This window comes from Triturus cristatus, chromosome 3_2, assembly GCF_964204655.1.
Source record: "Triturus cristatus chromosome 3_2, aTriCri1.1, whole genome shotgun sequence".
Taxonomy (NCBI): domain Eukaryota; kingdom Metazoa; phylum Chordata; class Amphibia; order Caudata; family Salamandridae; genus Triturus; species Triturus cristatus.
Genome location: NC_140584.1, coordinates 570,136,961 through 570,149,434, shown reverse-complemented (window position 1 = coordinate 570,149,434; position 12,474 = coordinate 570,136,961). Strand labels below are relative to the sequence as shown.

The 12,474-nt window shown below is 44.4% G+C and overlaps 1 protein-coding gene across 3 annotated transcripts in view; it reads right to left on the bottom strand.

Annotated features, from left to right (window-relative positions):
* The window catches only part of ANXA2 (annexin A2), an 82,153-nt gene that overhangs the window by 24,369 nt on the left and 45,310 nt on the right, over positions 1 to 12,474 (bottom strand). The window lies entirely within an intron of this gene.

Genomic DNA, 12,474 nt, shown 5'->3' with positions numbered 1-12,474 from the left:
AGAGAGTAAAGGAATGCCTAATTAATTAGGGAATTTAAGCTATATTTTAAGTTCTACATTGCGAATTTGGGTGTTTTTTCTTGAAAATAGCACGAAAAGATTACTCTATTCACATATAGTGAAAGTATAAATGTATTCACTCCACGGCGTGGGAATGAGAACACTTGAGTGTCAGTGCCTATGAAAGTGCAGCAGATGGCGCTAACGTGCAGCAGAACGTGTTAAATTCCGCATACACGAAAGTAGAAATTAATGTATGCTTAAAGAGGATGAGGGCGACATCGTCCAACCAGTGGACCTTTCCCCGGCTGATGGTAGCAAGGCTCTCTCTATAATGAAGAACCACCTGCACCCGTCGACGTGTTGTAAGTGCCGGAGCCCAAAGTTTTGTTCAGAAGCCCGTGGCCGGCACTATCACGTCTTGGGCACCAAACACCAAAGCTGCGTAGTCTTTCCACCTCATTTCAATTTCATCCACCACAGACACCCCCAAACCTTTTATCTCACTCTTACAGGTTCTTTCTCCTCCCTTCTTTCACCCCATGTCACGTTTCTTTTTTAATTTCTTCCTTTTTCTTTTCCCCTTGCATGTTTTTCGTTTTCTTGCTCTGAGTCAAACACTGATGAGGGAATACAAGTGCCAGTCCACAAAAATGATTTCCGCTGAACCTCACCTCCAACTATAGGTTCAAGGTAAGTGCCTAAGTCATGGCATTTTGGCGGAGGACAGAGCAGCAAGGCACCCTGCTGCGCTGCCCTACGCCAAAGGGAAAGGGCTGGCGTCCCCCATATTTAAGCAACACGGGGGATTCCTGTCCTTTCTGACTGCACTGATGCCGTTTTGGCAGCCTGGTGCCAATGCAGACACCCTTACTCTATGGTGCAATTGTGCCTCTGTTGTAGGCAGTATTGTTTTTGTACAGGAAGGTGAATATTCCTGCACAAAAACAATCCTAAGAGATGCTTTCCTCTTTCTATGTGTGCTGAAGAATGCAGCACACATGGAAAGAGGAAAAAAATAGGAGAAATAAACATATTTCTCATCATTATGCCTCTTCTCTGGAGGTTTACATCACTTTGTAAATCTGGGGCAGCATCAAATTCCATAGGTGTTGCATGGAAAACCCGCAGCAACGCCTATGGAATACCTCCTGGGCACAGAGTATGGTGACGCAGTGATTTGTGCTGCGTCGCCTTACTCATGATTCATGAGACCACTCAAAGCCAGGCAGGGTGGCCACGCGTGGCTTCATAAATCTTTATGAGAGCCATACGTCAAGCATGCAAGACTCTACAGGATGCAAAAGTGAGCAGGGCTCTCATAAATAAGTCCCTAAGTACTGCCTGTGTCACGTAATTCCTCTTCTTATTCCCACCCCAAAAAAACAAGCATTGGCATAGCCAATAGATCTCACCTTTGGGACCTTGTAAGTGTTTAGCCATGCAACACTTGATGTTGTTGCACCAAGGATATTGTACTGGATAACTAAACACTTATTAGGTCCCAAAGGAGAGACTTATTGGCTATGACAATGCTTGTTTTTTTTTGTTAAAGGACAAGCAGTGCTATCAGGCTCTGGCTGCCACTTAGTCCACCACATCCCACATAGATGCTGCAGCCATCTTTGAGAGAGGTAGAGAGAAATAGAGAGAGGTAGAGACAGAGGTAGAGAGAGAGGTAGAGAGAGAGGTAGAGAGAGGTAGAGAGGTAGAGAGGTAGTGAGAGGTGGAGAGGTAGGTAGAGAGGTAGGTAGAGAGAGGTAGAGAGCTGTAGAGAGAGGTAGAGAGGTACAGAGGTAGAGAGAGGTAGAGAGAGGTAGAGAGAGGTAGAGAGGGACAGAGGTAGAGAGAGGTAGAGAGAGGTAAAGAGGTAGAGAGAGAGGTGGAGAGGTAGAGAAGTAGAGAGAGCGGTAGAGAGAGAGAGGTAGAGAGAGAGAGGTAGAGAGAGAGGGAGGTAGAGAGAGGTATAGAGAGAGGTAGAGAGAGGTAGAGAGAGAGGTAGAGAGAGAGAGGTAGGTGGGTGCATGCATCGGCCGGGGTGCTCGAGAGCCCTCGCCCGTGGTGGGGGGGTTAGAGTAGGGCCCGGCTTGTACAGCACAGCACAGCATCACAACGTGCGAATAACTGGATGTAATCTAAGTGACATCATCAAAGGGTCTGGAAAAGTATCTTTGTGCAAACAGCAATACAACTTGGTGCGTGTCTAGTGTACATCAGAGCATTGTCCACAACAACATCGAACAGTGCGTGGAAACTGAACCCCTTTCTACCCGAGCACCTGACAGGAGTTCGAACAGAAGGCCATGGCTGTGAACAGCAGCCTGGGAGGTTAATAACAGCACAAGCCACGAGTCACGTGGTGCTCTAGAGAATGCACACATCGAGTAAACAATCACCTTGCATTGTGATGTTTGTGTACCCAGCTGGAGGTTGACAACCTCGCCAGGGGTCACATGACCGATGTCTAGGCCTCTAGTAAAATCACAGAATCACAGCCGGTGCAGGCCTGACACGAAACACAGCCGTGAGTGTGAGGGAGGGAAGATGAGGCCTCAACAGAGGCACCACAGACCCACCGCTCCGTGCTTCCCGCCACAGCCGCCTCCGGGGCTGGCTGACAGCCTGGGGGCCTACAGCGATTATACTAGCTGCAAAGTATGCACGTGTTTATGTCTTCTGTACAGAATTTACCAGCACTTTGCAACGGTGTTGAAAATCATTTACCAGCACTTTGCAGCTATGTTGAAAATCTAGCAATGGACTGGAGATTTTCACTAGAAAATGACGTAGACCGTCATTGGACTGAAGTTTAACCCCAGGAAATGACCTAGACCCTGGTACTGCAAGAGCTGAAAAGGTCCAGTTTTCTCATTTATACACACACGTGTCTGCAGACGAGGAAACAGTGGCACAAGATATTAGGCGTTTCGCCCAAGATCACACACTTTGGCCAAGTGCCGCACTGCTATGGCGTCACATAAACAGGCAGAGAAAATGAGAAGACTCTTAAGTGGCAGAACACAACTTTCACTGCCACACAGAATATAGAAACAAACACTGCCAAAGCCAACAGATCTGGCTTTCTATCAGGGTAAATGTTTGCTAATAACCGGGCAATTTTGTGTTGCAAATAGCTGACCCAAAAAGGAAACCCCATAGTGAACGGATATCTTGGGAAGTAATATGGAAGCTGGGAAAAGGGTGCCTTTGTTGAACAGATGGCATTTGTAGGGTCAGATCCCCTCCCCCCCCCCCCTAGCGCCAAAAGTAAAAAAGATTACAGAGCGCCAAGCGAGAGTGAAACAAAAGAGTGTGCGTGCACACACGAGAGTGAGCAGCCCATCTGTTTTCAATTATCACGCCAGTGTCTGGGCACGATAATTCAAAATAGATGCCGCCCGTGCGGGTTACCGCAAGCATTAGGCCATGGGCGTCAACATTGGGACAAAAAGACGCCTTTGCCCAATTGCATTCTGTTTTTTTTACAAAGAAGCACACAAAGGCCAATAGAATGTCAGGATTTCAAGCACAAGCTTGCTCTCTTGTGCGCAAAGTGCTGGTCAGCTCCAAGAGGCCGTATCCTTAGAGAAGCGCATGCGCACTGCGCTAAAGCTCGACCTAAAAACGAAGTACAGCAGGCTCCTGAATACTGAGCAGAGAATATTCTCTATCAGGTAGTTTTTTTTTAGCACAAGGAGGCGCCTTCATTTCTGAATATTTGTCATTGTTTGCTGCAATAGAATTTAAATAAAAACGAAAAATACTGCCAGATTGGTGATAGTAGAGGAGAAAGCACTGCACTTCTCGCACTTGGCAACTTACTGCACATGGAGCAGCTGGCGCTAGAGGGCGCTGTGTGCATAACCACAACTGTAGCTATATTCAATGTGTTTGGAAATGCAACAATTGGTATCTTGCCAGTCCAGGTACAGTTTACCATGTATTATTAACTGCGTGGTATTTCAGTTATGAAGTTTCTTTTGCAATGCGGTTTACGAAGTTAAAGATTAACTGCAACCACCTTTGTTCGCTTTGTTCACACTTTAACGAATTATAATGATATATATCCCTGCCCAGTACTTAATTTGTTTTTAATTAAAATAAGTACTGGGCTGCGATTCCACATCACGAAGCTTCCGTCCACCATTCTACACTTCCTGCCTCCTTATCTCACGCTTGCAGGTTCTTTTTCACCACTGTTTCTCCCTTTGCCATTGTCTTTCTCCTTTTCCTGCCTCTATAACTCTTACTCAAGGTCAAAGGCTGATCATTAAAAAAAAAAAAACTATCCCCGAAAATGAATGCTGGTGGCCACTGCCGGCAACCACCGGCTCAAATTAACTACGGAAGCTGGTTATTGTAAGTATTTGTGGAGCTAAAGTGGAGAAATACCTATAAAACTGTTGGACAGTTCACTGCCGCCGCTCTGCACCAGGGACATTGACAGCAGGTGAAGGGCTAGGGTCCCATTCAACAAATGTATGCCAGGCTTGCAGTCTCCCATAGACGTATGCACCAAAGTGTGCATGCATGACACTTGCGCAATGCGCCAAAGTGTGCAGGTGTGAACCTTGAGCAAAGCACCAAAGTGTTCACGTGTGACACTTGCACTATGCACCAAAGTGTGAATGGGTGACACTTGCACAATGCACCAACGTGTGCATGCATAACACTTGAGCAATGCACCAATGTGTACATGCGTGACACTTGCCCAATGCACCAAAGTGTGCATGCGTGACACTTGCGCAATGCACCACAGTGCATGTGTGAACCTTGCGCAAAACACCAAAGTGTGCATGCATGACACTTGCACAATGCACCAAAGTGTGCATACATGTGCACAATGCACCAGTGTGCATGCATGACACTTGCGCAATGCACCAAAGTGTGCATGTGTGAAACTTGCGCACTGTACCAAATTGTGCATGTGTGACACTTGCGCAATGCACCAAAGTGTGCATGTGTAACACTTGCACAAATCAACAGATTTGAAAACAGGTTTTTTTGCAGTCAGTGTTATTTTTTATTCACCGGTCACTCTGTAAAATGTTTTTGCTGCAATTCAAGTATTATTTCATACAGGTTCCAGAAAGATTCTGGAGCAGTGCGCTCCGTATACAGAGGAAACCATGGAGGAGTGCGTACCGTATACAGAGGGAGCCACAGAGCAGTGCACTCTGTATACTGCGGAAGCCGTGGAGCTCCATATCCCGAGGAACCTGTGGATTTGTGTGCTCCATACACAGACGAAGCCGTGGAGCGCTGTGCTCCATACACAGAGAAAGCCGTGGAGTTGTGTGCCCCATACACAGAGGAAGCCGTGGAGTTGTGTGCTCCATACACAGAGAAAGCTGTGGAGTTGTGTGCTCTATAGACAGAGGAAGCCGTGGAGTTGTGTGCTCCATACACAGAGAAAGCCGTGGAGTTGTGTGCCCCATACACAGAGGAAACCGTGGAGTTGTGTGCTCCATATACAGAGGAAGCAGTGAAGTAGTGTGCTCCATATACACAGAAAGCCGTGGAGTTGTGTGCTTCATACTCCGAGGAAGCCGGGAGATCCATAAATTGAGGAAGCCATGTTGCAGAGAGCTGCAGATATTAAGGGAGGTGTGGACCTTGGAGCAGTGTAATGATGGGTATATTAATGAAGCCTTGGAAGAGAGTCCTGCGGATATCAAGGGAGTGATCTTCAGTGTGCTTTGGATATTAAGCATGTTATGTTATGATATTTCTTATAAAGCGCTCGTACACCGAGTGGTTTCTAGGCGCTGGATTCAAGAAGCTTTCCTGGAGCCACATGAGTTAGTCGTAAATAGAGTCTAGTTATAAACTTGGGTAAATAGCCTGGTCTTGAGTAATCTACAGAATCTAACAGATTCAGTGCAAGTTCTTATATGTAAAGAGAGAGTGTTCCAGAAACCGGGGGCCGGTACTGCAAACCTGCAGCCACCTATTTGTTTCCGTTTGTAGGAAGGAATGACTAGGAGGTTCTTATGAGCCGAGCGTAAGCTCAGTGCAGGTAAATATTTCTGAACAAGTCTGGATAAAAAATTTGGGCTGGTATCATACAAGGTTTTAAAAATGAGGCAACCAACTTTAAACGCGCATCTTTGCAGGATGGGAAGCCAGTGTAGCTCTTTCATAGTGTGGGATATATGTTCCCATCTGCGTTGTTGGAATATCAACCTTGCTGCCTGGTTCTGAACCATCTGCAATCTTTTGGTGTGCTGTGTAAGACTGGGCTCCAGACATTGAGGGACCTACGGAAGTAGCCCACACTAGACATGGAGGGACCCATTGATGTAATGAATACTAGATATTTCTAGATATTCATGTCAGCTGCATTCCTGAGATGTCAAGGGAGCTATGGAAGTAACGCTTATTGGATATTAAAGAAGCTGAGTGACTGGATTTTAAGTGAACTGTGCCAGCACCACAATCGTTATATTCATGAAGAAGTAAGAAAAAGAATTTGCGTGAGGCTGGAATTATTAAATTCGCCCAATTACTTTTACCGAATGTGGGAGGGACATCAGGCTGCAGGGACCCGGGTTTCTCTGCTGTCATGTGAGGAGCGGCTTGTCCACGCAATGCCAACAGCTCAGCCCAACCATCTCCTCTCAGTTCATTGCTCCCTGAAGTCCCACCCTGGGGCTTTCAGGAGGGGAAAGGCAAAGCATCTGGGCATTGCAAGAATAGGGTTACAGGGCACTTACAAGATACAGCTGCACTGAAAGGGGGCATTAATCCATTTTGTAAAAATGTTTTATTTGTAAACATAGCTAGTTTTTCACAAAGTAAAGTGAGCACACTTTTTGAACAAAAACGCACAAAGTTGCGAGCCGTAAAGCACCGCCCTAGTTTAAAGTAAGCCGTGTAAAAACTTGTCCTCCGAACTGGCTTAACTTGTTGCCAGCAGGACATTCCCAGCCTAGTCTAGAAACAAGAACACATTGTCTCAAGTGTGGCCTGGTCACAAGCTTGTGATTCAATGTAACGAAAATAAAACAAGGAAATAAAAGGAAACTCAATCGGGCAGTTTCTCCATTTCAGTTATGTTGCAATTACCCATAAAACAAGCAGCTGTTACTGTCCAGAGGAAGGTTGGGGGCTCAGTGAAAAAATGGGAGGGAGTTTAGAGCCAAGAAGCCTGAGCATTGGGTGAGGGAGCTGGGGATCCGGCAGATAGCTTGGGGTAACTGCACAGATGTGAGAAACCTAGACAGCCATGGAGGAGGACCTGGGCAGAGATGAGGGGGAGGCTGGGAAGAGAAAATGGGTGGCTGGTCAAAGAAAAGGGGGCGGAGTAGAGAACTCGGGATGACTAGCATAAAATGTGGATGAGCTAGGCAGAGAAGAAAAGATTATGGACAGAGAAGACATGAACGAGGCAAAGAAGAAAGTAACTCTACAGACAAGAAGGGAGCTGGAAAATCAAGAATGGGGCAGAGAAGAGAAGCTCGGAGAGACTGCGTAGAGATGCTAGAGCGAGAGACAGAAAAGAGCAGCATACTGTGTTGCACAGTCAATGTCTGCTTCCAAAGACATAACTATGTATTTGGGTTTAACTGGCTTCCATCCCAAGATCTCACAGTGCACATTTAAGATAAACAATAGTTAAGTTCTCACTGCTCTTGCAAATTCCACTTTGATCAACAACGGGTCACAAATGATTGCTATTGTTTCAAAATGAGGGTCATAGTGGTCTGGGCATTAAAAGAAAGCAATGATGAACCTCACTTCTAATGTGATACAGGAAAGAAATTACATGTATAGACCAGGTTTTATTATTAAAAATGGCTGATTACGGAAAGGAGTGTGGGTATGCAACTAATGCATTCTCAGGGTCTGCTTACACTGGTGTCCTCAGCCTTGGAAGCAGCTGACTCTTTCCCACCACTTTATCACCTGGTTTACTCAAATCTCTTAACTCTTATGTTTCAAACATGCACATTTATTATCTACAGTTTTCAAGCCTGACCTGGAGTGCAAAGGACTGCCTTAGCCTGGTTCCAATCTTTGTTGATGAACTACATCGATCCACCCCATAGATCAAGCTGGATTCTCATTTATCTGCAACACTAATTGTGGGATCCCACGAGGGACGTCGTTCGCCAGACCTCTTTAAAATGGACATGGTCTATTTGGAGCCATTCTGGAAGACTCCAAATGATTGTCAGTGGCTGACATTAATGGACGCATTCCATGCATCTTTTCTTTGTTCTTCTCAGTGTGCCAGACAGGAAGCCTATACGATTGGCCATCATTTATAACTGGATGATAGCCACATTTACATCAAGTTAGCAGAGGGACCAGAAAAATGCCATCAAGTGTCCAGCTGCCTTAAAGATGTCCACAACCAAATGGCTCAATAGGCAGGCTCAAAGGGGTCTCCTCTGGACCAGCGCGAATCCACTGAACCGTCTCCGCCCACTTCAATCTACTATCACCTCCAACTTCACGGATTCCCGCCAATCCCTGACCTTCCACATACAGTTACTCTGGTGCTCACTATCGACATGGCACAGCTGGACTCTAGTCATGTTTTCACCTTGGCCTTTCAAAGAACGCTCTTGCCAAAGTTCATTTTATCAAAGACCACCCTGCTCAGCTGATATTCAGTCTGTGATGACGGACTACATCACCCCTACTCTCAAGGCACTTGATTGGCCACAATCCATGACAGTTACCAATTCAAGATGCTGTACCTGGTGACGGAGTCCCTAGATACTTCACTAAGAGTCCAATCGCGCATACTGAGAATTAAGATCGGCCACTCTGAACATTTCATCATCTTCCCAGCTAAGTACAAAAATACCTGGCTACAGACTTCTGTTTATTGGACAAATGCTCTAGGAGTACACCTCAGATATGAAGAAGGCCTCCTCTAGTATTCAGCACAGTCTAAAGAAACATCGCAACTTGTTTGTATTCAAGTAGTAACACATCTGTGCAACCTTGCTGTCCACGTACTGCCTGTAGCTGTATATTAGACCCTAGTCAGTGTCCACTCATAAGATGGCTACGCTGAGGAGTTACTGTTGTCAACTCATCTCTGGACAACACTTTCCACTCCTTCACCAAGCAGCTTTCAGCATCCGTACCATGAACAGTGCTCCATTCTTCACCTCTCAAAGGTAGACAAAAGGGTCAGGCAGCACTCACAAAAATCTAAAAGAAATGCAAGTAAACACAGAGCTACAGGCCAAACTCATTAACTGATTGATGGAAATCACCCCAAGTTGTAGGAAGTCTCCCTGAACACTTCACTTCCACAGAAAGATACTTTCATGACTAGAGAAAGAGAGAAAGAAGGAAAGCGAGAGAGAGAGAGAGAGAGAGAGAGAAAGAGAAGACGAGCGGAAGGCAGACACCCACAAAAAAACAGATAACTATGCAATACTCAGAGGTTAAACTAGCTCCGAGACTACAGTAAACTTTTATAAAAAGGAATTGTGAAGATGATTCATGATGACAAGAGCTACCACGATAGAAACCAATGAAAGAAACAGGAACTAGGGACATGGGGGTGCTCAGGCCTGTAAATTGCAGTAACCCAGAGGTGGAGCAAGTACATATTTTGCGCTAGTAAGAAATAAAGTTCCCAAGGTGTCTACTGATAGCCTATTCCCAATGGGAGATCATCAGTCAACGAGCTGCCTCCTGGCACCTCAAGCCTCGAAGCAAATAAAATACAATGACAAACGTTTCAAGCATCAAGTGAATTAAACCCAAAAGGTCACAAACTCTCATAAGGGAAATCGCCCGCTCCTCCAAGGAAGAATTTATATTCGCCCCATTCCATTACACTCTGCATGTGCCTGGTCATAGAAAACTGGAATCCACCGGTGTATGAACATTCACACTAGCCCGCTACTCTCATACCCGTCAAACCATGACGAGGTGCTTGGACCATGGCCAGTCTACTCTGTAAATGAAGTAGCTGCCTGGGAAGCCTGTACGCCTAGTTTGCCAAAGTTTGTAATCCTTGCTCAGACCCAGTCTTCCTTAACCCACACCACCTCAACTCCCAGGAAATAATTTCACACAGAATCACTTTTACATGTTCCATTTTTTATATTTTCACTTTATCCATTTCGCTTATTTTTAATACGTATACCAATATCACTACACCTCTCTCAACGCGAAGGCCACTTCGGCCAAATGCAGAAAAATTTGAAAACAAAGAAAATCCGCACAGAAAGCGAGAGATGCATTTATAAGATTAAACTCTTTGTGGTGGAAAAATAAGTGACATGGATCTGGACAGGATGCAAAGTAGGAGCATGAATTAGTTGTTTCTAAGATATTTGTATCGCAAAAAAAAGGCAACTAAAACGTTTTTAAAGACACTTTAAAAAATATTTAACTATTTACGTGGCATGAAAAGTGCTTTGCTGCTTCTGTGGACCCGGCTTGTGCTATATAAATATCGCCAATTAGAGAAACAATTAAATTAACCAAATAAAGACTTTAGTGTGATGTTAGAGACTTATGATTGTTCACTGAGATGACCATACAATTTTTTTTATGCACTGAAGGTTTGATAATGATACTTAAAATGTTATTTTTGTTAACATCATATTAAAACAAAAAAGTGCTCTATAAAAGTTTACCGCCAGTAATTAGGGTAAAATATAAAATAGATTTGTATAGCCCCAGTGAATGGCAAAACCTTATATCATATGTAAACTATGATTCATTCAGAATGTACAGAATCAGCATCGCGATAAGCACTGAGGATCGCACTCCCACACTGCTCATTTGTGCACGCCGCAAAGGAAATGGCCAAGTGCGAGTGGCCTAGCCTGAGGCTCCTCGTGCAAACAAGGAAAATTTACTTTTCCCCCTAGTTTTAAGAGTACAAAAAACAATCATAATAAGGGCTATTGGTAGCTATCCCCCTACCTCGTGCCTTCTGACAGGCATGCTGTGTGTGCAGACCACGCGGAAAGCCTCTTTCCACACCAGGTATTCAGCATCCTGATGTGTGTAACGATATGAGGACTCGTACATATGCATTGCACACTGAATGAATTAACTAACAGGCACATGCATCAAGAAAAGCTTTTGCGAGTCCTTAATTGCGAATATTAAGGAATCGCAATTAAGGACTCGCAAAAGCCTATGCATGTAGGAATCGCTATTAAAATAGAGATTCCTTAACATTCATTAATTGCGACTCACAAATTGCGAGTCGCTATTAATGAATGGCTTCCCATTCATTCCTATGGGCCTCCAGGCCCATAGGAATGCATTGGAGATTGCGGGAGCAATTTGCGAGTACCAGTAGGTACTCGCAAATTGCTCCCGCAATTTCTAGGGTGCAAGGGTGTCAAAATGACACCCTATTGCACCCATGTATTTGAACTCTGCACACATGTTGCATACACACATGCTCTAAGGGCATGTGTGTGTGCAACATGAAACTTAGAAAAATGCAAATAAGTGCCTTTTTCTCAGTTTTAGCAAATTACCATGAAGTCCAGCTTCATGGTAATTTGCTCCCGCTAGTAGCGAAATCGCTATTTTTTAAACTTTAATGCATTGCATTTAAGGAATCTCAATTAGGGATTCCTTAAATGCAATCGCTATTTAAGGAATCGCTATTTTGAGATTCCTTAAATTGCGATGTTTGCATTTGGGATGATGCATCCCAAATGCAAAAATACCGGTCGCAAAGGGGCAGATTCTGAGAATCTGCCCGTTTGCGACCGGTTTTGTGGTTGATGCATGTGCCTGTAAATGTGATGCCAATGTACCCAGCCACAATGTATCCTCAAGCTGATATTCTAAACTTACACAACCTGTGCATGGATGTACAGACTGAGTAAGGGAGTGTTTGGTTTTAAGTTGAGTTGATCTGTAAGTCTCACTACGCTTTATTCTATCTCACTATGCTATATACTTCTATGTGTCTCACCACACTATAGTTTCCTGTGTGTCTCATTCTACGTAGCTTGGCTTTCTGTAACTACCTGGGCATGTAGCATGAAGATATAAGATGCACAGAAACGTTTTGAGCTGCAAGAAACAACCCTGAGTAAATAATACAAAAAATCAGTTACTGTTATATGATATCAGTCCCAAAAATCCATAGATTAATTACTTTGCTCTGGCTTAAATTTGCATTATTTTCTGGGTATATCACTCCACACATTTCTTGTCTTCCAAGGATTATTGCACTGGTATTTTGTCCATACCTCTGGAGAGACCCAGACCTGTTCTCATCATACATTTAAGAGAGATCCCAAGTTTCCGACATGCACAAGTAGGAATCATAGCCGGTCAAAGTTTAAACTTTGAATTCTGAGACTTTTAGTTGGATAAAAAGACTACAAATCCAAGAAAACCTGTATGCATGAGGTGCTCATGCATGGACCTGGGAATCTTCAGAGTTCTGATACTTCCAGTTTGACTACGAAAGATAAAAGCTTGTTGGTCTACAAAGGTTTGTTTGCATTTTATGTGCAG